The sequence below is a fragment of the Terrapene carolina genome, unplaced genomic scaffold (assembly GCF_002925995.2).
Source record: "Terrapene carolina triunguis isolate 2854851 unplaced genomic scaffold, T_m_triunguis-2.0 Scaffold38, whole genome shotgun sequence".
In the NCBI taxonomy this organism is placed as follows: domain Eukaryota; kingdom Metazoa; phylum Chordata; order Testudines; family Emydidae; genus Terrapene; species Terrapene triunguis.
In genome coordinates this window covers 7,550,840-7,577,089 of record NW_020664389.1, presented here as the reverse complement: position 1 = coordinate 7,577,089, position 26,250 = coordinate 7,550,840, and positions in this window count along the sequence as shown.

Below are 26,250 nucleotides of genomic sequence, written 5' to 3'. Positions count from 1 at the left end.
ATCCTCTGTGCTGCAAGAAGCAGGGGTCCATGGAAAAAAAGCTCATCTACCCATGAAAATTAATTATTATCATTATGCACAAGGAGCAGAATTAAATGCTTGATTTTGCAACTTAAGTCTTCTTTTACTATAGTTTTTTGTATATAATCTCTTGGGGTTTTTTTAAGGAAAAGGAGTAAAAACAAATTCTATTGTGTACAATTGTCACATTCCCTGATCCCCCATCTGTCACCATGCATCATCACCACAGTTAGTACCTTGAATTTTCAACACAGACTGTACCACTTGAGCTAAAATACTAACTAGATTAGCTGTAGAGGGCTATAACTGTATTAGCTGGCAGTAGGAAAGGAGGGGGCTATCAACCCAGTGTAGAGGGGTGAGTTACTGAGGCCAGTTGCTGGGAACAGGTTAGGGGCAATGGGGAGCGTGGTATGTCTCTCTTTCTTCCCCACCTCAGGAAGGTGGGTGGTTTCTACCCCATGTGTTGCCCCCAGAGTGTGTATGGGATACTGCAGTCAGGGGGTCCCCTCCATCCCCACCTCCTACAGGTACTTTGGTAACTCCCAGGAGTTCCCAGTACACTTGGTGCTGCTTTGGTGGCAGAATGGGCATAGCTCTTTAGACTGTTTGTATTCAGTTATGTGGCAGGCTGCCAACATTTTCCAAAGGATCACAAGCAAGAAGAAAAAAGAATAAGATTTTTATCAATTGATAACTCAGCTAAATCTGAACAGAATGTCATCAGCCAAAGACAAGGCACTTCTCTAGCCCAAGGACTTTCTTCCAGCTAAATGTCAAAGGCCTACAATAGAAGTGTTAGAGCCTCTCTCTCTCTCAAAAAAAAAATCAATTTTTTTTATAAAGAGGTGCGGTAGTTAGCCTATACAGAGAGGTCACTACCCACTCCCTCCATAATATAGAACATACTGTCTTTGTATATTAAATGTGCATGTGCTTGCCATAAAAGGAAAGGCATTTTTATTTTTTTTAAATTTCTGCAGTAGACTCTATCAACTTAGCATAGCACAGCTATCACACTCTTTTGCCCAAAGAAATCAGCATCTATGACTGTTTGCAGCTGATAGCTACAGATCAGTGCTGTTCAAGCATCATTTGATCTACTAAGATGGCACTAAGTGAATATAGTTGATGGTTACATGGAGTTCTAGTTGTCAGCTCCAGTTGAATGCTAGCTGTTTCTTTGCTGGAGATATAAGCTGAAACAACTAATCAAGAGTGAGATCTCATCTGAATACTTAAACACTCTCTTCGTTTGAGCATTAACTAATTTGCATGGCAAAATTCCAGTTTACCATCTATCACTTAAATGACAGCTTGTGCAATAGTAATTCAGCTCTTTTCTTTTACATTGTTAGATTTCTGCCCAAAACAGATTTCTATTTGTAGTAGATATAAGTACAGTGTGTACAGAGGGGCAGACATTGTAAAAATCACACACACAACACATACTGAAAGAATTAAATTCAAAATGTGATGTGTCATTCCATATTCTTTATAAAATATGCTTATGATATGAATATGACATAACAGATACTTCATGCAAGATGGCTCATGTGAGATATCATTGGAAAGGTTATGATTTACTGAATGTGATTTTCCTATTTGTATGCATATATCATTTCTGTATCTGAAATTAGGAATATTGACTATGTATCTGTATTTCAACTATGTTACGTTGGGTGATGCCCACTGCTAACACTTCAGGTACAACAATGGAAAAGCCAGACAGGGTGGATGGCCCATCAACAAGGCCAATGGACTGTAAAAGAGCTTAGTCTTCCTGTGAATGTGTAGGTCAGCCTGTGAAGAATTGCTACAAGGGCCCTACAGAGGCATGTAACCATGTTACCTGACACTGGAACACATCTTGAATTCTTTACTTTTCCATAAGAAGCTAGTGGGAGCGGGGGGGTGTCAAACTAGGAAACAAAGGACTCCCGCCTTATTTAAGGGTGGGGAGTGAGGTAATCCTGGTCATCGGTTCTCCCTGGCTGCCCCACCCAAGATGACTGCTGGAAACAACTAAGACTGAACAGGGGGAAAGAACTGGGCCCAGGCTGGACAGGCATCTGGCCTGTGAAGAAGATTATTAGAACCACATTTAGGGTGAGAACTCACATGTAACCAGTTGCTTTAGTGTATTAAGCTTAGTTTGCGTGCTCTGTTTTATATTCTTAGTAATCTGCCTTGTTCTGTCTGCTACCTCCTTAACTACTTAAAAGACACCTGTTATAGTTAATACATTTATTTCTGGTTTATAATACAACCCAGTTTATGTGATTTCTAACTGGGGGAGGCGAGAAATTGTGCATACCCTCTTCCACATGGAGGGAAGAGGCAAATACCTTTGGGTCTGTACTCCAAGGGAGGTGGACATCTGAGTGCTGGAGCAAGTCCCTTAAGCTGAGTCTTCCCAGAGCATATCTGCAGCTGGGTGTGGCCCTGTGTGTGTGTTAGAGAAGGTTTTAAGAACCTGGCTCAGCAAGACAGGTTAAAGGGAGCCCATGCTGGCAGAACAGGTAGACTCAGTGGTATCTCAGCACATCAGGTGACTTCCCAAGGGGTCCAACCCGTCACACAAAATATAAAATAAAATGTCAAAAATTGACATTACTCTTCTCCATTAAAAATTCACAACTCTGTTTGAATCAAACATGGACAATAAGCAATACCTAATTATCTTCCCAAGGGTTCTCCTTTTAATCCAAATCATCAAAGGCATTTTACAACTCAACAGATTTTCTCAAGCATAATTGAAAGTGACCACAGAATTTTCCTTTACAAAATTGCAAATGTCTGATAGTAAATGCAGCTCCACCATTTTGATGGGTTGCAGAAAGAGTTACACCTGCTGTGTGTCCGAGTGCATAGAAGCACCGGTTTTAATACAAATGTTACTTCTGGGGAAGACTATTTCACAGCAAATCCACAACCTAGTTACATTCTTGCCCCTGTGTGTCACTCAGGCAGTCCAAAGGGCCCAGAAACTGGTTAGATCTCCTATGTGAGAATTCCATTTTGCGCGAGGGAGTTCTCAGTTTATCCAGAACCAGTGTACCTAGCTCTGAACCCAACAGCCTAAAGTATGGAGTGTTAGAGCAGGCACAGGTGAGGCCAGAGCACTTTTATACTTTGGCTATTCTCAGCTCATAGATAGTCACTTGGAGACTGCTAGTGGCTGCCTTAGTTTAGAGCAGCCTCAAGTTTGTAATCAAAACTTAAGGGGAAGTCGAGAACTCTTAGTCCTTCCCCAAATACCACCTACCTGAAACCCCACTCCCAAATCCAACTATATTCAGTGGTAGTCAGGAGGTGTGAAGGGGCGGCTGACCTCTGCTGGTCTGCTCAAATAGAGAAAGAAGAATTCCACCAGATTCTGCTGTGATGTGCAAATACCTGGCTCAGTGCTGTGATAACCTCCGCATCCTTACCTGTTGGGTGGGGACACTGCAAAGTCAGCTCACTGCTGCCACCACCTATGAAATAGGCCAGCCTCACTGTCACGTCAGCTTGCTACCACCACCAGGCAGGTCCAATCCACTCCCACAAACTCATTTTACACAAGGCTGCAGAATTGCCAGCTGGGGAACACAGAATAAAAGAAGCATATCAGAGAGAAAGGCTGCTTATTGGGATAGATCTCCTACCACCTAAAAAATAAACCCCTTATCCCTCTCTTCCCTACTGAACTTGAGTTTTGTTACCAAACCAAAGCCCATTACCTAATCATTCAGAGGGACCCACTCACTCCAGGACATATTTGGCCCAATTTCTATGCCCTTTCATGAGTATAAAAATAAATAATAATTATTATTATCACATTTACAAATCAAAATATAAAACTCCAACAAAAGCCACAACACTCAGTAGGTTGAATCATATGTAAACATATATGTAAATGAAGCTGGCCAGAGCTGAATATTCCCCTTCTCTCCTACAGAAGCAGCAGAGAGTTCAGTCTTCTGGACCTGGGGTTTACAGTTGAGTAAAGGGCCTCTTTCATATATTATCTCATATGAGCCCATTACGTTAATCATATGCTGGCTATCATTTATCCCATACAGGGCTATATTTCCAACCAACAGGCTGAATGAATAGGGCACTACCAAATTCATGGTCCATTATGGTCAATTTCAAGGCCATAGGATTTGAAAATTGGTAAATTTCATGTTTTCAGAGGTTTAAATCTGAAATTTCACAGCATTGTAACCGTGGGGTTCCCGACCCAAAAGGTGTTTGGGGGGTATCACAAACCTGTTGTAGGAGGATCATGGGATTGCCACCTTCACTTCTGTGGTGCCTTCAGAGCGGACACAGTGGAGAGGTGTGGGTGTGGAGCTATCTGCAGCCCGGAGAGATATCAAAGAGTGGCCCTGCAGGGAAAGAGCAAATCCTGTCCCGCCCCATCCCAGCCTGGACTAGGAGCCCCCTTTGCTGGGGCGCTCCCAGCAGCACAGGGAAGATTGTATCTAACGCCACAAACCTCCTCCAGCTGCAGGAACCTCTGGAGTTGCTGCACAGTCCCAGAGCATCCTGCAGCAGGCGGAGGCACCTTGAGGTGGGTCTGGTCTCCCCAATCCCAAGAGCGGCTGAGCAGGGGATGGACAAGTCCTGTCCCTCCCCAGTCCAGCCAGAGCTAGGAACCCCCTATGCTGGGGCGCTCCTAGGAACAAAGGAACATCGGATTTCACAGGGAAAGGCTTGTATCACCGTCTGTGTAGTGTTTTTCACTACTGTGAAATTGGTAGGGCCCTATGAATGAGGAAACCTACAGGAGTAAAAACAAGGGAATATATATATATATATACACACACACGACTTTCATCATATCAGAAGAGCAACTGGCAAGAGATTGCAACAGATCTTCTTGAGAGACCCTTCAATTGAGAAAAACCTGGGCCTGGACCCGTCTTGAGTTACCCTAAGGTGTGAAACCAGACTACCACACCAAAACATTGGTGCCAGGCAAGGACATAAAATAAAAGCCACTTGCTGAAGTATTTAGAGTTTAGGAACCTAATCCAGAGATCACTGAAGTCAATGGAAGGACTCCATTCATTTGAATTGGATTTTGTGCGGAATGGGCTTGTCAACAGGGACATCCAGGGACCTTAATCTGAATTAAGTAAAGGTGTGAGTGGATTAAACTGTATTAAACCCCTATGTGAACACCCTTATTCAGATTAAAGTGGCCTTAATTTTGTTTAGTTTAATTGCCTTCACAAATGAATTAAGAGGTGTAAATGGCCTTCAAGAGTATGCTGAACCCACTTGAAGGCCCTGTCCACTGCCAACACATGGGGGCCTTAGTTTTGTAAATGATAATCTGGTTTTTGTCAGAGGGACATCCGAGATGAAACTGAGCTCCATTGGAATCTCTAGGACTCCTAGTGGTTGTAGCACAGACATCTGATTCCTGTGTGCTCTAAATGTCATCATTTGCAAATGTACCAACTTTGTTTTAACATGTGTCATGTTGGCGGTGGGGGAGGGGAGGGAGAGAGGTTGTTATGGTTTATATTATGTGAAAGTTTTCATAAAACTTATCCTGAAAGTTTTCAAATTTTTTCTTCTAACTCACTGTATGGCTGAAAACATCTTTCTAACCTCCAAGCATTTGACCAGACTCAGGCTGAAATGCTTTAGGCTTCCCTCTGGTTGCTTGTATAGCAGCTCCATTGGTAGTCATCTTTTTTTCATCACCATCTGGAGGTCCATTCAATTACACTTCAGTTTCCTCTCATCCTGATTACAGTATCCCACTGATCCCATTCCACTGTCTCTGCTTTTTAACAGGATCTCCCATCCTGGCTCTGACACTATAAAGCAGTTAATAATGCATGATTAGCTTTTGCATCAATACTTCAGCCTTTGAGGACTAAAATGGGTCTTCAGCTTCTTGGCCTGGGAAGACAAAGACTCAGACTGTGAACCCAATGACTTGCCTTGAGTAATAACAGAACAGTGGAAGTAAGGAAACATCTGAACATCAGCATGAGATGATAAAGTAGAAGCATCGGAACCTTTTGTTACATGTCTTCCATGACCTTATATAGCTTTTACTCTACTAGAACAAGACAGTAGTGTTCATGTATGTACTTTATATGTTCTTGACTAGAAGGCTGAATTCCCCATGAAAACATTTACACTTTCTAGTATAACTAGGCAGTTTGTATTGATATATCAGAGTGCTGTATATATTTTATTGGTCATCTTTGCACATGCCACACACCAAAAAATCGGTGGCCATATCCTAAAAAATTCAAATAAATAATTTGATAGAAACATTTTTTCCAAAAAGCAACCCATGATAATCACAAGTTCCCTTGTATTTTCCCAGAATAAAATATGATGTTCAGTTAAAAGTTCCTAGTGAACAGAGTGCTGAACGCTCCAATTTTTAAAAAAATCTTTAACAAACATATTCCCACAGGTGGATGAGTATTCAGAATTGTCCAAACCTCTGTTCCAAAAGATACACCAGGAAATTTTGTTGCTTGTGTAGTAGAATATTCCTGGTTCCAGTGATTTACAAAATTACAAAAACAAACAAGCAAGCAAAACACAAAACAAAACACCACCACCAAAATCAAACAAAGCCACACATATGTAAGCAAAATGAACTTTTAAACTATGCTGTCACATTTCACTCCTCTCATTCCTGTAAGATGCAGTTTTGTAAAGGAAATTAAAAAAAAAAAAAAAGCTAGAGAGAAAGAGAGCAATTTTAGGAATATGCATGCAGCATCCAAAACCCAGGCAAACTATTGTACAATATCTGTATGTTTCTCTGTGAATTTAGCTATTGCTTAAATTGGTGTACTTCACAAAATACCGTGTGCCCTGTTGAGATGTTCTTAATGCATCAGGAAGAAACTCACACTCTGTGTTCTGATTGCTTACAAAGAGAAACTGCTGCCTCTTTGGTCTTTTCCCAGAGGAGATGGGCAGTTTGCCAGTGTTTCATTTTCTAGTGCCATTGTTCACCTAGGGCTTTAGCAAAAAGCTTTTGCTTATTTATTACTAATCCTAGCCTAAGTAATGATCATTTTTAATCCTTTCACATTTCATAACAAATTTTTCAGACAATGACACCAAACACACTGTCAGAAATAGCGCAGGCACTTATTTTTTCATTTAGTAGGTAATGCCGTATTTCACACATCCACTGAATTGCTTTATTAGTTCATGAAGCTTGCCTTTATGAACGTTCTATTGACAAAATCTAAATCAGTTTTTGAGGATTCTTTTCAACATGGTTTCATTAGTTACAGTCTTGACAACACAGCAGTAGAACATGTAGCAGTGTTTATTGCATTACTTAATCCTTCTGAATGTGAATCTTTGCGCCACACTGAGTATATTCATAAATTCACAACATTCAATATTTATATGCATTATAGGTTCAGAGTAAAATTGTTTTACTAAATAACACTTGACATTTTATTGAAATAGTAGCAACATAAGAGAAGCACAGAGTTTTTTAAACATGATTTCAGTATGAGTTCATGCTCTGGTTTTAATGTAAATAAGTTTTGGAGGCCCAGTTTAATCCCTGTTCTCCAAACTAAACAGCATAATTTGGTGTAATTGACTGTGTTCGGCTCGGAGAGGCCCAGAACTGAGCAAGCATTGATGCCAGATGTCATCTTACACATTATAAAAAATCTGATCCCTTCAGTTTGATGGCTAATGTGCTATAATTGCTAAGGGATGCTGTGAATATCAGATGACTACTTCTCTAGCTAGGCTAGTTTAGCATATCAGCCTGCCAATCCCTAATCTACAGTACAAAATAATTTACCTAATTATTTAACTAGTTTAATGTCAACAAGAAAATGCCTGCCAAGCAATTTGCATTGAATTCATACCATGACTTTTTTTTTTTTTTTTTGAGAATTGGCATAACATCTGATGTAAGCCATAAACCATCCAACCTCAAATTTCACTCATGTAACTTTAAAACAATATTTCTATAGACATATATACTTTAGCAGATTACTTGAATCCTTCATAGAACTCTCAAAGTTTTCCTTGTGACCCACCATTTGTGCTCCAGCTAGTAGTGCCAGAAACACCCTAGAGACTGTATGATTATGTAGTTTCCACCCCATGCAGAAACAGTAATCTTGCATGAGGAAATGGAAAATGGACATGTCATTTAAGCTGTGCACTGAGGTTATTATTTCATCTTTTGTACCAGGAATTAGGCATATCTGCCAACCTCCAGAAAACAAAATCCAGTTGGTGACATATTCGCATAAACGTACAAAGTTTACATGAATGTATATAAAGACAGAGAATGAAGAAGGAGAGCATGAAAGGGGGACTGAGCATATGAGACAAATAGAGAGATCCCAGCATTTTGTTAGTTTTTTTCCTTCTCTAACTGCTTTCTCTTTCAGCATTTCAGTATGTTTCTCCCTCTTCACCCTACAAGCTAAAATTTCATTCTCTTCTTCCACCCGTGACCTCCAACAATTCATAGGATCCCTGCTCCAGTTACCTTTGAGAAGCCAGGGTTGTAGGAAAGGGAACAGGACTTTGAAGATCTTTCCCCCCTTTTAGGCCTGGAGACAGAGAAGATGAGGAGTTGCAGAGCTGGCAGAAGCTGCTTCTCCTACAGCAGTGCTCCAACTTTTTAGCAGTGAGAAGGGAGAGAGTACTAGCTGCTGCATATTCTGATGGATCTGACTGTCACACAGCACAGGAAGACGCTCTGATTGGCTGCCCTTCCCCAGGAAGCTGGAATATAAGGAAGAATAGCCAATCCAATGGGACACCCCGGCAGGCAGACCTATTTGAGAGCCAGGTAAACCCATAAGTTATGTAGTTTCTCCAACAACTTGGCAGGTTGGGAGGTGGTAGTGCAGAGTACATTACATGTGTGAATGGCAGTTGCAGTCCTGGCAGAGGGATAGTCTTGCTGACAGGCTGAACTGGGGAGGGGATGGGAAGTGGAGAAATTTGGGGGGTAAAAGAAAGGGGAAAAATCTTGGGGCAAGGGGAGAACAGTACGGGGAGATATGCTAGGATAGGTTAAGGGCTGAAGGACACAAGAAATCTCATGGCAAGAGGAGGTGTAAAGGTTAGCAAGCATGTTGAATCTGGTTGTTTGGAATGAAGGCACATACCTTATTAACTGCATAATCATTCAGATAGGTCTGAGTCTGCTCAGGCTTCTGCAATTATCTAGCTCACACTTGGCATGCTCAAAGGTTTGGTACAGGAATTAGAATAGTCACAGTGTCTCATTTGCCTAGTCACCCATACTAGAAGCTCAGGTCCTTCAGCTTCCATTGATTTAAATAGGCACCTTGCAGGATTCCACCACTATATCAGAAAACTATCTAAATATATATATTTAAAACTTGAATTATTTCAAGATAGAATATTTGTGTTAGTCCAATTTTGACTTCGTAAAGTTCAAGATAGAATATTTGGGTTAGGCCAATTTTGACTTCGTAAAGTTCAGTAGTCGGGATGTTGCCTTTGCTCTATGCAAAACTTGCCTGTTTCTTTGTCTGCGTGAATTATGGTCCCAAACATCACCCATTTTAACTGCTACCCATTTTTGAGGGCCTGTTAATCCCTCAAAAAATCTGTGCAATTGCTACTTGAGATACATCAGGAGCAGAACTAATACCAAACAGCATTCACTTAAGGATTTTGGCATTGTGTGTTATCATAAACTTGACTCATAATGTCATCTGCCAAAATCAGTACTAAGTCCCTATGATGGTCTTTGCTCATGGGGAGTGCTGTTTAGTAGTCAGGGGCTGAAGGCCCTTCAGCATGCGGGGAAGGGCGCGAAGGGGAGTGGAGGAGACGAACAAGGATAAACTGGGGAGAAAAAGAGAAAGGGAAAATAGAGCTAATGGAGGGAAAGATTGGAAAATGGGACAGGGACAGGGAATCTGAGGGAAAGTAAAAGGAAAAAGATTCAGAAAATGAAAGAGAGAGAGTCAGGATTGTTATAAATTAGTAGAAGTAGCATAAGGTAAAATTAAGAAACAAGCATTTTATTGAAAGTAATTAAATGTGTTATTATAGTCTGTAAATGAAATGACACTTTCTGTTCAATGACAAAGTGGTATTATATGTTTAGGTAGTTTTCCACCACATTAATTCATATGTTAGCAGATTAAGGTATTGGAAAATATGTTTACCACCAAATTCAGGCAATTTAAACCATATATAAAATGTAGAGAAATACTATAATGTGCTCCAGTGGTTTTGTTGTCAGAGAGAGACAGAGAGAGAGAGAGAGATGCAGCCATTTGAAAAGAGAAGCAGGTGAGTCAGGAGGGTCAGGACAAAACTGGGAGGAAAGATCAAACCAGTATCTTAGATGCCTATATACAAATGCGAGAAGTATGGGTAATAAGCAGGAAGAACTGGAAGTGCTAATAAATAAATACAACTATGACATTGTTGGCATCACTGAAACTTGGTGGGATAATACACATGATTGGAATGTTGGTGTGGATGGATACAGCTTGCTCAGGAAGGATAGACAGGGGAGAAAGGGAGGAGGTGTTGCCTTATATATTAAAAATATACACACTTGGACTGAGGTAGAGATGGACATAGGAGATGGAAGTGTTGAGAGTCTCTGGGTTAGGCTAAAAGGGGCAAAAAACAAGGGTGATGTCATGCTAGGAGTCTACTACAGGCCACCTAACCAGGTGGAAGAGGTGGATGAGGCTTTTATTAAACAACTAACAAAATCATCCAAAGCCCAAGATTTGGTGGTGATGGGGGACTTCAACTATCCGGATATATGTTGGGAAAATAACACAGCGGGGCACAGACTATCCAACAAATTCTTGGACTGCATTGCAGACAACTTTTTATTTCAGAAGGTTGAAAAAGCTACTAGGGGGGAAGCTGTTCTAGACTTGATTTTAACAAATAGGGAGGAACTCGTTGAGAATTTGAAAGTAGAAGGCAGCTTGGGTGAAAGTGATCATGAAATCATAGAGTTTGCAATTCTAAGGAAGGGTAGAAGGGAGAACAGCAAAATAGAGACAATGGATTTCAGGAAGGCGGATTTTGGTAAGCTCAGAGAGCTGATAGGTAAGGTCCCATGGGAATCAAGACTGACGGGAAAAACAACTGAGGAGAGTTGGCAGTTTTTCAAAGGGACACTATTAAGGGCCCAAAAGCAAGCTATTCCGCTGGTTAGGAAAGATAGAAAATGTGGCAAAAGACCACCTTGGCTTAACCACGAGATCTTGCATGATCTAAAAAATAAAAAGGAGTCATATAAAAAGTGGAAACTAGGACAGATTACAAAGGATGAATATAGGCAAACAACACAGGAATGCAGGGGCAAGATTAGAAAGGCAAAGGCACAAAATGAGCTCAAACTAGCTACGGGAATAAAGAGGAACAAGAAGACTTTTTATCAATACATTAGAAGCAAGAGGAAGACCAAAGACAGGGTAGGCCCACTGCTTAGTGAAGAGGGAGAAACAGTAACAGGAAACTTGGAAATGGCAGAGATGCTTAATGACTTCTTTGTTTCGGTCTTCACCGAGAAGTCTGAAGGAATGCCTAACCTAGTGAATGCTAATGGGAAGGGGGTAGGTTTAGCAGATAAAATAAAAAAAGAACAAGTTAAAAATCACTTAGAAAAGTTAGATGCCTGCAAGTCACCAGGGCCTGATGAAATGCATCCTAGAATACTCAAGGAGCTAATAGAGGAGGTATCTGAGCCTCTAGCTATTATCTTTGGAAAATCATGGGAGACGGGAGAGATTCCAGAAGACTGGAAAAGGGCAAATATAGTGCCCATCTATAAAAAGGGAAATAAAAACAACCCAGGAAACTATAGACCAGTTAGTTTAACTTCTGTGCCAGGGAAGATAATGGAGCAAGTAATTAAGGAAATCATCTGCAAACGCTTGGAAGGTGGTAAGGTGATAGGGAACAGCCAGCATGGATTTGTAAAGAACAAATCATGTCAAACCAATCTGATAGCTTTCTTCGATAGGATAACGAGTCTTGTGGATAAGGGAGAAGCTGTGGATGTGGTATACCTAGACTTTAGTAAGGCATTTGATACGGTCTCGCATGATATTCTTATCGATAAACTAGGCAAATACAATTTAGATGGGGCTACTATAAGGTGGGTGCATAACTGGCTGGATAACCGTACTCAGAGAGTTGTTATTAATGGTTCCCAATCCTGCTGGAAAGGCATAACGAGTGGGGTTCCGCAGGGGTCTGTTTTGGGACCGGCTCTGTTCAATATCTTCATTAACGACTTCGATATTGGCATAGAAAGTACGCTTATTAAGTTTGCGGATGATACCAAAGTGGGAGGGATTGCAGCTGCTTTGGAGGACAGGGTCATAATTCAAAATGATCTGGACAAATTGGAGAAATGGTCTGAGTTAAACAGGATGAAGTTTAACAAAGACAAATGCAAAGTGCTCCACTTAGGAAGAAAAAATCAGTTTCACACATACAGAATGGGAAGAGACTGTCTAGGAAGGAGTACGGCAGAAAGGGATCTAGGGGTTATAGTGGACCACAAGCTAAATATGAGTCAACAGTGTGATGCTGTTGCAAAAAAAGCAAACATGATTCTGGGATGTATTAACAGGTGTGTTGTGAGCAAGACACGAGAAGTCATTCTTCCGCTCTACTCTGCTCTGGTTAGGCCTCAGCTGGAGTATTGTGTCCAGTTCTGGGCACCGCATTTCAAGAAAGATGTGGAGAAATTGGAAAGGGTCCAGAGAAGAGCAACAAGAATGATTAAAGGTCTTGAGAACATGACCTATGAAGGAAGGCTGAAAGAATTGGGTTTGTTTAGTTTGGAAAAGAGAAGACTGAGAGGGGACATGATAGCAGTTTTCAGGTATCTAAAAGGGTGTCATAAGGAGGAGGGAGAAAACTTGTTCACCTTAGCCTCTGAGGATAGAACAAGAAGCAATGGGCTTAAACTGCAGCAAGGGAGGTCTAGGTTGGACATTAGGAAAAAGTTCCTAACTGTCAGGGTGGTTAAACACTGGAATAAATTGCCTAGGGAGGTTGTGGAATCTCCATCTCTGGAGATATTTAAGAGTAGGTTAGATAAGTGTCTATCAGGGATGGTCTAGATGGTATTTGGTCCTGCCATGCGGGCAGGGGACTGGACTCGATGACCTCTCGAGGTCCCTTCCAGTCCTAGAATCTATGAATCTATGAATCTATGAGTCGGGAAAAACAAAGGGAAATCTCAGACAATGGGGCCACAGTATTAAAGAGACATTAGTCTTGAAATAAAAAGCTAATTAATTGTCAACCTATTGTCAGAATCAACAGCATATTTTCTGTTGATATTTACCAGCTGTGAGAGCAACTCAGCCTTGGAATCCAAGGAGGACCATATTCAGATACTAGTCAAAATCACCACTGGAAGTCCACATCATTCACAAGAAACTTTGAAGAACTGGCAATCCTATTATAAAGATATTTCATATACTAAATTACGACAGGTCGACTATTTTTCCTCATATCTCTACTGACAGGTGAGTCTGATTTATGCCACAGGCCCACCTTGCTCGCACTCATTTGGAGACCTAATATAGAAATTCAGTTGAAAGAAAACTCTGGTAAAAGTAATTGAAGACAAATTTAAAATTTCAATAGATTTCTCTGGAAATTTGCCCACAAAGCATATTGCTTACATATCCAACTCCATCCAGTAGGTGGAAAATGTATCCCAGTGCACCTGCTTTTAATATTATAACCATGGTGTAGCCAGGATTCTCATAAAGCTCCTAAATGGTCTAGGCCAAGACAATTAATCAATGCCAGGTTGTATGATGATTTATGACTATAGCTGAACCAAAATGCTGGCTTGGTACTGTCTCTCCATAACTAGTTATTTCGAACTGAAACCATTCCAAATAGCTAGCTGGGAAAGCGGATGTAGCGTTAGAGATAGAGAAGTTGTTTATTGAATTCCTGGGTAAAATCAGCAGCAATAACTTTCACAGTTGAAGGGAAATGTTGGAAAGGTAAATATTGGAGTAAACCTTTCAATTATACAGCACACGAGTTAATATAGCATGTCAGAGAAGGAAGCTAGACCTTTCTAGGAGATAAGGAATCCTCTAAAATGGATGAAGAGTTATTGGGTCGGGATTTTTCATCAGACTCTGTCAGTGTACCAAAGTAATGAACAACTGAACAGATATCCAACACATATTTGTGAAAAGAGTACAATCTAACTTAGCAGACAGACATGTGCATACATTTAGGCAGGCTATAAGTGAATCTATTTGTACAATAGGGAACATGTTGGCTCTGAAGCTTCAAAATCCACTATCTGCACAACTAAGAGGCCACATATAATCTGTATCTTGGGACAAAAGAGCAAAATAATATCCGCAACAAAGAAATGGAAGAAAAGAGCAATAAACAAACAGTTAGCAAATGAGTTTTAGTGGAACCAAAAGCAAAAATCCAACTTTTCCAAAAAAAAAATTAAAGGGGGAGGGACTTCAGCAATCTACAGATATCCACATTCATGTGTAAAAAATGAAGGCACACACAGAAGGAGGGTCAAATTGACCTGTATTGTATGAGTCACTATGGACCAGATGCTGCTCCGCTTCATTACACTGAGTAGCACCTTACTCCACAAGTAGACACTTTGAGTTCAATGGGACTGTTGTGGAATAAGGTGCTACTCATCATAGTAAGGATATCAGAATCTGTCACTACACGTCAGAGGGTGAATGTACCTCTAAGGGCTTGTGTACACAGGAAGTTTACTGCACAATGAGTTGATGTACACTACCTGGTGTTCAGTATATATGCTAGAGTAACAGAGTGCACACAGGACAGCTGTGCCCTGTTTCAATTTGCATAATTGCTTACACTGGATAGAGACTTGGTCCACACTAAACATATGGCATTCTGGGCGGGTATCCTCTCCCCCATACCTTTTGCTTCTCTTTGCTGCAGCATTCTGTGCATTCTGGGATTTTTCTTACTGCACATTTTGGGATACAGTGGAATTCTGAGACTTGGAGGGTCAAACCTCAAAAATCCCATGCTTCCTCCATCCTATGGTTCTTCTCCTTCTGGGCAGACTAGGACCATTTTGACAGAACATGTCATTTTCAAATTGCTCTCAGCCACAACAATGCTCCGTGTCACAATACTGGCAACTTCAAATATATAGCAGCTTTCAGGGCCTTATTTGAGCTGTCAACACAGGGTATCTTTGGCACTGGCTTTGGACATTAATAATGTAGAGAATGCCCTGGTCATTCTGGGACACAAGGTTTATCCTACCCTTTCCTGGCTAATGAAGCTATTTACAGCATACTGGTCAGAAGGAAGGAACTGTTTTTAACTATGACCTTAGCAGTTGCAGAATGACAGTGGTGTGTGCGTTTGGCCATTTGAAATAAGGCGGTGCTGTGTTATAGCTAGTTTACAAACTGCAGAGGGATATTTACCTAGGATTCAAGCTGCATGTTGTATTTGACACAGTATTTGCGAGATTAAAGGAGAAAATCTTAACGCTAGATGGGAGGCTGAAGTGCAGCAAATGTTCTTAGTGGCATGAGCAGCCGGCAGAGTTTCCCCTTGCAAAGTGTAAACTGCCAGGACTCAGTGCTGTCAGGGATGCCTTTTGTTCTCATTTTAAGGCTGGCACCTGAAAATGTGCACTGAAGTTGATTTAAAAGTTGCACATTGTGGTATTCTTTATTTTATATTGTGTAAAAGCTTTTATACTTTGGTAAAAACCCATGACACAACTGTTAAGTATAAAATTGGTGTTTTTGTGGGCTTTATTCGAAAAAGCATAGGACAGACTAGCAAGCTATGCTGTGATATTGTTCACCAAGATGGTCCTCCCCCAGAAGTGCTGCAGGGGGAGTAGGGAGTCGTTAGCTATACCAGGGGCAATGATCATGCTGCCAGACTGCTGAATGTCTATACTGAAACCGAGCAATTTCTTAGCCTTAGATTCCGCTTTATCTCTTCTGCAGACATGCAGAAAGTACATTGAAAAATAGATCAGGTTGTGTGCTGATTGTTTAAAACCTTAATGGCTCCCAGGCTTTTTCTATGAAATATGTAAGCCTGTGAAAAGCCATTATGCCACCTTTGTCTATTTGATTGCAATAATGATGAAAATGGTATTTGATATACCTCAGCTGAGAGTCTTAAAAGCTGCATGGCTATGCAATCCCTAAGCTAATCTTCTTTTCCTGTACAAAAGCCTGTTTGCCATGCCGTACAGGTATATATTCCTCATCTGGGAACATTAGCCTTATTATGTGTACTTGCATGCAATGTGTAATGCTTACATGGAAACTGTGAAATCTAAAATAACCTTATTTTCTTCTGTAATGACTGTCTCAGTAAACTTTTGAATCTGGCACAACGACAAGGCTTCATTATTTGAATCCACCGTGCAAGGAGAAGGGCAGGGGAGGTTGTGGCTGCGCCATGCAGATGCCATTTTAAGCACACAGATGGGTTTGTTATTGGTGGGGGTAGGCATCTGCTGGGCAGGACAGATGGGGGAGGGAAAAGGAAATCAGTAGGTGGGTATGTGCCCTTGATGGCATAGGCTTCTCAACAGTCAATGGTCGGTGCAGCAGCATGAATTAGGCCATGTCTATACTACCACTTATGCCAGCAACACTTCTGTCGCTCAGGGATGTGAAAAGAACACTGAGTGACATAAGTTTCGCTCGCATAAGTGGTAGTATGCACAGTGCTATGGTGGTGGGAGAGCTTCTCCCGCTGGCATAGTTACCACCGCTCACTGAGGTGGTTTTATGATGTTGACAGGAGCGCTCTCTCCCGTCGGCATAGGTGGCTACATGAGCAATCTTATAGCAGTACAACTGTGCTGCTGTAAGCTTGCTAGTGTAGACATGGCCTTAGAAGCTGATTAACCATCCCAGCTGCCATTTTGAAAACATATTCCTGGGGGTGGAAGGAAGGGGGACAACACTGGGTAAGGGAGGGAGACAGGGAGGTGGGATCTGGTGACTTGGAAAGGCTCCTAGCTCATATCCACCCAAAAAAACAGTGGTCCTCAGGCACCTGGAGCAGAAGTTACCACAGCAGTATCTCATCATCATCGTCATCATCATAAATTGAAAATATAGATACTTATCTGCTGAGCTCCCCACAAGATGATCTTATTCTTGTATCCTAGGCTGGGTTGGGGGCTGGGAATAGGGATGACTTCATACACAGCCACTCTCAAGGTCCCAAGTTTTGAAGAGATCCTGGTGTGGGGAGAGCTCTTCACTGTCCTCTTGCGATGATTCATGCTTGTTTTCAGGGGCCACAGTCTCCTTGGTGGTGGCAGTGGCAGGGTACCACACTCCCCAATGTCATTGGCTCTGTACAGTGGTGGATTAGACACTGGGTCAATGGGGTCCGTGACCAGGGGCCCTGGCTAATTGGGGGGATCCAGAAAAATGGGTGCTCTTGTGCCCTAACCCACTCTGCCTGCCTGCCCGGCACTCCTGCCAGGGAGTGGGCATGGGGGCTTCCTCCACTCTCCAGCAGGAGTGCTGGGCGGGCGGAGCGGGGCAAGCCCCCACACCCAGACCCCACTCCCCAGCAGGAGCGCTGGGTGGGCCGAGCAGAGGAAGCCCCTGCGCCCCAACTCCATTTCTACAGCAGAAGTACAGGGGACCTGGGGGAAGGGGGGTTGGAGGCGGAAGCAGTGGGGAGGGGTTCCCACTTGCTCTGGCCCAGGGCCCCACAAAACTGTAATCTACCTCTGGGTCCATAGTAGCATGCTGGCAAAAATCCTGTCCTGCTCCGCACAAAATGGACAGGTCCAATGAGCACCTCCAAACTTGTTTCTTGTTTCCTTGTAAGTTTTCCTGAGCTCGTCACTCTTTATATGGCGCTCGTCAGTGTCCTGGCTGTGACACTTCTCGGCCATCTGCTTAGTGATGTCCTTGAAACGTTGCTTAATGGGTGGTCGATCACAAGAGCTTGGTATACGAGCGCTTCTCCCCAGATGGCAAGGAGATCAAGGATCTCTGTGCGATGCCAAATAGGTTCATGAGATGTGGTGTGATGGAGTAACATCTCTGTAAGACTGACATATTTGATTCCGGGAGCAAATGGGATGACCTTGGCCCTGTGCCAGGCTTAAATGGGGGAAAGGGACATATGGGCAAAGCAGTGTGGGATAGCAGATGGAGGACTGCCCAAATAGTGTGCAGAAACATTGCATGTACACAAACAACAGTGTGCACTAATTCACTTTGCACTGACCCTACTCCTCTTTGAAAGTGTAGTACACCAAGTTGCACTCTGGGATTTTCATTGCACTGTAGCATGTCCACATGGGACGTTACTCCTGGTAAGCTGGTGTGCTGTAGATTCACATCCTGGCTCGCCATGTACTAGCGCGCCATGTAGACAAGCCATAAAGGAGCTACACAGACATTAGGGAAAATATACTGTTTCTGTTTTTACCAATATTTTCTAAGGGCACATCTTTTATACAGCGCTGTCATCCAGTAGAGCTTTATTAATAGTGCCATGCTGATAATTGACTGCTACTTTCTTTTTAATGTACCAGCTAGTGAGACAAAACTGAGCATAGTCAGGAGGAAAAAACAACACCCACAAGTGTTAGTGATGTTGATTCACCTTCACAGAATCCACAAGCAGGTCTAATTCATATAATTTCATTTCAGTATTATACAAGCAATTTTGAAGATTATAGCAGGATAGCTTTATTAGACACTGCAGTACCTTTCAGCATGTCTTGACCATCTCTGACAAGTGTTTCTGAGCTCTAGCTGCAAACAGTCAAACCCTCACATTAAATCTGACAAACACATAAAGTGTTTTGAGTTAACTTGTCCTCCCTCAGCACTCGCTTATTACAGAATGATCTGCTCTGTTCAGTGTTCTACAAGACATACATTCCTGTGGTGTGTGTTGATTGCAAGTTGATAGTTATCTTATCTGACATTCACCAGCTTTTATATGCTAGGAAATTAACGTTAAAAGGAGCTGGGATGCCCACCGTCAGCAGCAAACTTACACTCTATGTCTATGTAGTGGATTTCAGAGCCCGCCAACAATACCACAGACTTCCACTGGTTTCAATCAACCTTGGGTAACAACTGGTAAAATGATTCCACACTCTTGTCAACCTTTAATTTCCCCCAAAACCTGTGTTCTAACCCTGTCCTGGGACAATCAGAAAAAAATGTAAGGTTCATTGCTCCTTTAAAGAGTCAATATTCAACAGTTTGTTGTTTTAACTGGAGTTACAAAACAGTTTGGTTTAAACACAACACTGGATTGGTTTAGATTAAAAATAAAACAAGTTTGTTTAATTCCAAAGAGACAGATTTTAAAGGAGTACAATTATAAGAATTAAAATCAGAAATGGTTACTAGAAATCTTTATTTATCTTGTAACTAAAATGTAACAAGCTAGACTTGATTCAAGGCAAAATCCTCACATGTTTCCATCAAGATGGCTGACCAAATTCCTGGGTCACGATCTGTCCCCCAAAAGTTAAAGGGCTGGTACCTTTGTCATGTTAGGTGAAAGATAGATAATATGGGATTTCTTGGCCCCTTTCTTTTATAGTTCAATGAATCTTTGAAATGGATTCTTCTGAAGGATACCTCCAGATAAAAGTCTATTTCCAGCGAGGAGGTAGTCAACATAGAGTCTTTCTTGAAGGAAGTTTCCTACCATGTCTTCCCCACTTAACTTGTTTCTGCTAAAATGATTTTTTTTCGTTCCTGCCTCCTCTAGTGCAATTGAATGAACATTAGACATGTGATTGTCCATCTCCTCTCTGCTGTGATAGTGTGAGGCTTGCCTCTACCCCTTGTTAGCTTGATGGGCCTGTTTATATGATATGTAAACACATGTTCATTGTCTTTCAAAGTACTTTGGAAGTAACTGCCCCGGTGGTGAAACCACATGCCTTTCACAGGGTGGGGTAATTCCTGTTTGGCTGGCAACCACATCATAATCATTATAATTTCAGTTTATGTCCATAGCTGTGTTTCAGTTGCTTGCACCTACATTACACATGAACTTTTCATTGACACCTTGCCTGACACTTATCAGCCACATTTCATGACATTAAAGAATTGGGGTACACTTGAACTGCTTAAGCCTGCTGCAATTCATTACCCTCTATCTAGGTGCCCCTTGCCCTCTGCCTTTTCTTAACGTCACAGACATTTACACTATGTAAAAGTTTCAGTTTGCCATAATGAAGACTTCATCATACAGTGAAAATTATTGGCTCGCTTCAGTCCTGTTGATGATTTCCCTCAAAATCTTAAATGTCGTCAATTTGCCAACTGGACTGATCTATCTAAGCACAGACATTTATGAAGTTTTAAAACCTTAACCGCTGGCAGCCGTGCTAGAGTTGAAAAATCTCCCAGAATATCATTTCAGCAATAAACAATGGTCTGCCTAAATAAAGATGTGCTGTCCTGACAGTCCTTCCTGAGCTATATGGTAGGAATACCAGCAAAAGAAGAGGGGACACATTGCAGCATTATAACATTACTTCCAAAAACAAGTACCCTGAAGCTATTAAAAGAATAACCTAATGTCAGCATCCTTTTAAACAACATTCAACTTAATAAATAGATTTAGACTCTGGAAAAAAAAATAATATATGGAGATATACCTATCTCATAGAACTGGAAAGGACCCTAGCAGGACCAAGTACTGATTTTGCCCCAGATTCCTAAGTGTCCCCCTCAAGGATTGAACTTACAACCCCAGGTTTAACAGGCCAATGCTCAAACCACTGCGAAGCAGTCCAAAGACCATGCTGACAACACCAACTGTTAGCAAGAGAAAAGGAACTATTCACCATAGAGCATTTTGTCTCTCATTGGTCTTGTTTCAGGGGATTCGTTTAGGGTAAATTTACTCTGCAGCTGGGTGTGTGCTTCCCAGCACAGAACCTCAGATACTCCTAGCTCTGCTTGAGCTAGCATGAGTGGTGTTTTGGGATAACTTCCTGAACATATACTTAGGGAGCCTGAGCAGGGTTGTACTCAGGAACCTAGTCCGTACTACCACCCATACTATTTTTAGCTCGTTAGCTTGAGCAGAGCTATTGCATGTTGGGCTACCTGAGCTGAGAAGCACATTCCCCGCTACAATGTTGACCATCATTAGAGTGCTGTATTGTTAGTATTTTAAGCGCTAAGAATATTTCACTACTTATAATCTGTTTACTAACATTACCTAACAGAGGTGACAGGCAGAGTACTGAATTAAGTGTAACTATCTTCTTTTGGCAGATAACCGTGGTTTTTCTCTAATCTAATTTTCAAGGTTTGTTTTACTAAGCCCACTACTCAGTTTCTAAAAGAAGTGTTCTAAAATCAAAGAAATAATATTTTCTTAGTGTTCTCTCCACCTGAACCTGAAAGGGGCCAATGAGCCTGATAGGAAAATGGAAATATTTTGTTTGTATTTTTTGTCAACATTTTCTGATCAGCTGCAGTGCTGAGCACTTCCTGCGGGATGCTAACTACCAAGTGCCAATAAAATCAGTGGGAGTGTTCAGAGGCTTGTAGGACTGGTCTCATACAGAAGACAAGTATAAAAGTACTGTACAGTTTACAAAAAAATTAGAACCTTAAATCTCCTGCATTGAGTTTACAAAGTGAGTTACAGCAGAATTACAGAGGGAATGGGGAAAATGTCTTGTTTTTTCTATTAACAGTATTTTCTAAAAGAACATTTATACAGCGCTGTCACCCAGCAGTGCTTTATCAACCGAATACCTTACCAAGGTGGTATGCTGTCCTGGATGGGAACATTTGACCAATTTTTTTATAGGTCAAATTATTTTCATATGATGGGAGGTTTTAGAATCTGGACAATTTCACTCTAGATAGTACAGAATGGTATAATAGTAATAGTTATATGGTACTGATATTGAAAAAAATATTCCTAATAATATTAAAGGGACAGATAGCTTTTTGTGTACCAAGACAATCCATCTATTTGGCCCCATTACAGCAGTCTCTGAGCATTTCACAGTTTTTAACATATTTATTCTCACAGCAGCCGTAGAGAGAGACTAAGTGCCTTGCTCTAGATCACACAGGGAATCTATGGCAGGGCATGGATTTGCAACTGGGTCACCCAAATCCCAGACTACCCCTCTAAATTCTGGGCCACCCTTCCTCTCTGAAACGAACCCTGCTGAAATCAACTGGCTAACATATGGGTAACTAGAAACTGAAATAGCTACATGAAATTGAAATAGAAGCAATTTTGCCTCAATTTAATTTTCTATTGTAGCATTTTCCTCCATAGACTGTATAAAATAGACATGAGATTTCGGAGAGATGTTTTTTTGATTAAGAGAACACAGAACATTTATGGTTAGCAATGTCCAAATCCTCTATGGACTCTGACATCCCTCAAAGAAGATGCCCATCTCCTAGATATACACACATATGGGCTATTCAGTTGGCAGTTGTGTTGTTTGGTGATCTCCATGTGAATCCTCTTGTTCTTGAAGAGATGGACTTCTATCTTTAGGGTGCATGTGCCGCAGAGTTTCAAGAACTGTCAGTCATTATCAGTTGGAATGCCTTCTGTTGCTGAACCCAGGACTCCTTTCGAGCCAGTACAGTTGTTGCCAATTTGTGCATTGAAGTCATTTGTCATCAACTTGATGTCAGGGTTAGGCCCGTCATCCAATACTTGCTGCATCTGCTCATACCTGCTCACTGTTGCCTACTGCATTTGTTGGAGCATTTACTTGGATTATTGTACACTTGAAAAGTCTTGTTTGCAGCCCGGCTGTTGTTATTCTGTCATTCACTGGCTCCCAAGACAGTTTGCTGTGGTGTTAAATTCCTATATCTCTTTCATGCATTCCTCCTGCTGAGTATAAGATTGTAAGACCATCAGAGCCCATCTTGCCACTCCTTGTCCATTTCATCTCACGGATGCCAAGCATGTTCAGGTGGCATTTTTTCATTTCTCATGTAACCTGTGCCAGCTTTCCCATAATATACAAAGTACATACATTCCACATGCCGACTCTTGTTACAGATTTGGTCATCAGAATTCAATGTCTCAAGATCTCAGCTTCTTTTGCCTTTCACTGAGATCTGTCCTACTTAGGTTTTGAGCTCCAGCTGCACCAACCATTCTCCATTTTCGGTTTAACTGAACAGTTTCTGTTGCAATAAAGTTTTACCTGAGTTGGATGCAAACCCAACTGCAGAACCCTCATCTTTTATCTGGGCTTGGGATTGGCACTGTTGCTAACTGATGGTGACTCTGATAATTTTCTGTTTGTAGCCACATTTTAACAAACTCAAAAGAGATCACAAACATTGGGGGGCAAGGGGCAGGGAAGAGTGTTATACCAATAGACAAAGAAATGTAGTTCAGATTCCAGATTGCACTTAGCCCCTGTTCCAGTACAAAGGGGAGGCTTCAAGCAGCTCTATAGAATAGGTAGCTGTGGGAGATATTACACATTTTATGGAAAGACAAAAAATAACACATGCAAGAGTAAGGCTGTTGACAGAACAGCACATGTTAGAAAATATCATCAAAGAAAGATGGCTCAGGTGGCTGGGACATGTGCACCATAAGGAAGATGGGTGTCATGCTAAGCAATCATTGAAATGGGTACCCAAGAAAGAAAAGAGAAAGTGAGGAAAGACTTGCAGAAGACAGGTATAGTGGATACTGAATGTGCTGGCATCACCTGAGAAGAAGTACCATAATTAGTGAGTGACCATAATCATTGAGGGAACTGGACTGCTATGTGTCAGCAGCAGCACAGGAAGAAATGAGGTCTATGGTAATATAATGTCAAAATTCCTGGGAGAACACCTGGGACTTGGGCTAGTCCCTAAAGGTCAAAACGTGTTATTGGACCAGTGAAGGAAGAGTTCCCTGACACTTCCTTATGCATAGACACAAATCGAGGGAATAGTAGAAAGAGCGCCATAGCTAATCCCAGTGAGTTATGAGAGTACACAGAAGACAGAACCATGCCATCTAGTAGGCAGGACATAAACCACATTTTATGCCTGCTGCTGTCATTTAAAAAAAAACACTTTAGCTGGATTTAAACAAGAGAATGGATCCCTCTTTACTACAAGCAGAGACAAGGATAATGTCATCTCATACTAACTGGCTGAAAAGCAGTACCTAAAATTTCTTTTCTTCCCTCCATGAATATCATTCATTAGTTACTTTATGTGTTTCAACTTCCTTTATAGTCGGGGTGAAATATTGGCCCCACTGAAGTCAATGGGAGTGTTGTCAATCATTTGCCAGGATGTCACCCCAGGTATTTTGCCATTGCTGGAGGCAGGGTATTAGACCAGATGTATCAAATTATATTCCTGTACGTAGCTCCTAAATTGCTATTGATTCACCCAAATTCATGATCAATGCTTCAAGGGCTCAAAGTATGGTACAAAAGACACTACTACACATGCCCTTAAATTTGTTGCTGTTGAGCTCTTTCATTTTCTCCAATTTTCTCTGTAGAAGTCTGGTTGAAACACTCAACAACACTTACTTAAGAAAAAAAATACTGTAGCTGGACTTGGAAACCTAAGAGACAGACCATTCCCTGACTGGGTGATACTATTGATCTGTCTTTTAAATATGCTTAACAAGGGACCCCACTGTTTTTCAAAGGCATCTAGCGGTCTCTCACCTGCCCCTGCTCCTCCACCCTGCAGCCTAGGCTATCTAATCTTATTTTCCACACAGCACAAATATACAACTGAAATTTTATAAATGGAAACAAAACAAAAAAGCAAAACCTGAAATATCTCAAAAAGAAAGTTATACCGGCATTGGGGGGGCAAAACAAGGAAAAATACCAATTTCCACAGTAAAGACCTAGTGGCAAAGAAGAAACAGTACAGGAGAATTGTTGGTGGGCCAATCTAGCAAAACTATTTTTAAGTCTCTGACATCAGATTTGCAGTGCAGGATTTATTTGCCAGAACCCAGTATTTACGCTGGGGGAGGTGATGAGGCAAAAGAATTTGAGGGATTTATTTTCAATACAAAATTGAACAAATTGTCTTTTTAAGACAAAAAATATCTCCATTCACTCAAGAATATAAGGTTTTCAAACGATTAATGACTAATTGTGCTTTTTCTATATTGCATCTCTCTCTCTTAACTCTAAGATCTGTTTGCTAATTGTTTTTGTGTTTTTCAGCTTTGCCTTTTGTCTTGAATGTAAGTAGGTAATTTCTATGCCAACAACAATTAAGGTCTGTTGGAAATAAAAGAAAATCCTCTCCCCCCGCCCCCCCAGGTTTTTTTGTCACATTTTATGACATAGCCTTTTCTTTGTTTGGGTCCATTTAATTCCTGGCATTCTCCCTCTTCAGGTTATAGCTTTATTTGTTTCTTTTCCTGTTGGCACTTGATCATTCTGTAAATTATTGTTGCATGCTTTGCCATCACTGCATATTGCTCTTAATTTCCCCCTAAAAAAATTCCTATTTGAAGGCCGGTAGCTGGTTGTACTGTGCTTGAGTAGAAAGCAATTTTGACTTGTTTGTGAATTCTTTTTCTTTTCTATTGCAGTTGGACTCAATTCATGTTTGTTTGTGTCGTACCCTGCACATCTAACACCCCCCTCCTGCCCTCCCCTCCACCCGCCCCCGGGGTGACTAGCATCTTTACTCCTGTCATTAGCAAGGCCTAGCTAGTAAGTCAATTGCACTTTGTTCCTGCTAAGAAAATCAGTAAAGCACATTAACTGGCACTTGGACCAACTATTGTTTGATAATAAATGTGGCCCCCATGTGGGAATTGCTCGCACTCATTCCAGGGATGTGTAGTTAACAGGTCACCACTGACATACTTAGGCATGTATGGCATTTTACAATTCCCATCCTCATTTCCCTGTTTTCCCACCATTATTTTGGTACCTCTGCATATTGGAGTCCTGTCCAATATGTGGGAGAGGGGCTGCCTATGTCACTAATTTACCTGTAGCAGGGAAGCTGTATTTTTCTTCCTCATTCACTCCTGGAAACGACAGCTTAGTACAGCAATAAATTAATATCTAGGGATACTCATCGGCACTATAGACATTGATTTTTAAATCTCCCAGGGCAGAGCTCTCACTTACATTGTACTGCCCAAATACAGTGGAACTCAGTTATAAGGACAAATTGGGGCAAGCCTTTTTTTGGTTGTTAAATCCACATC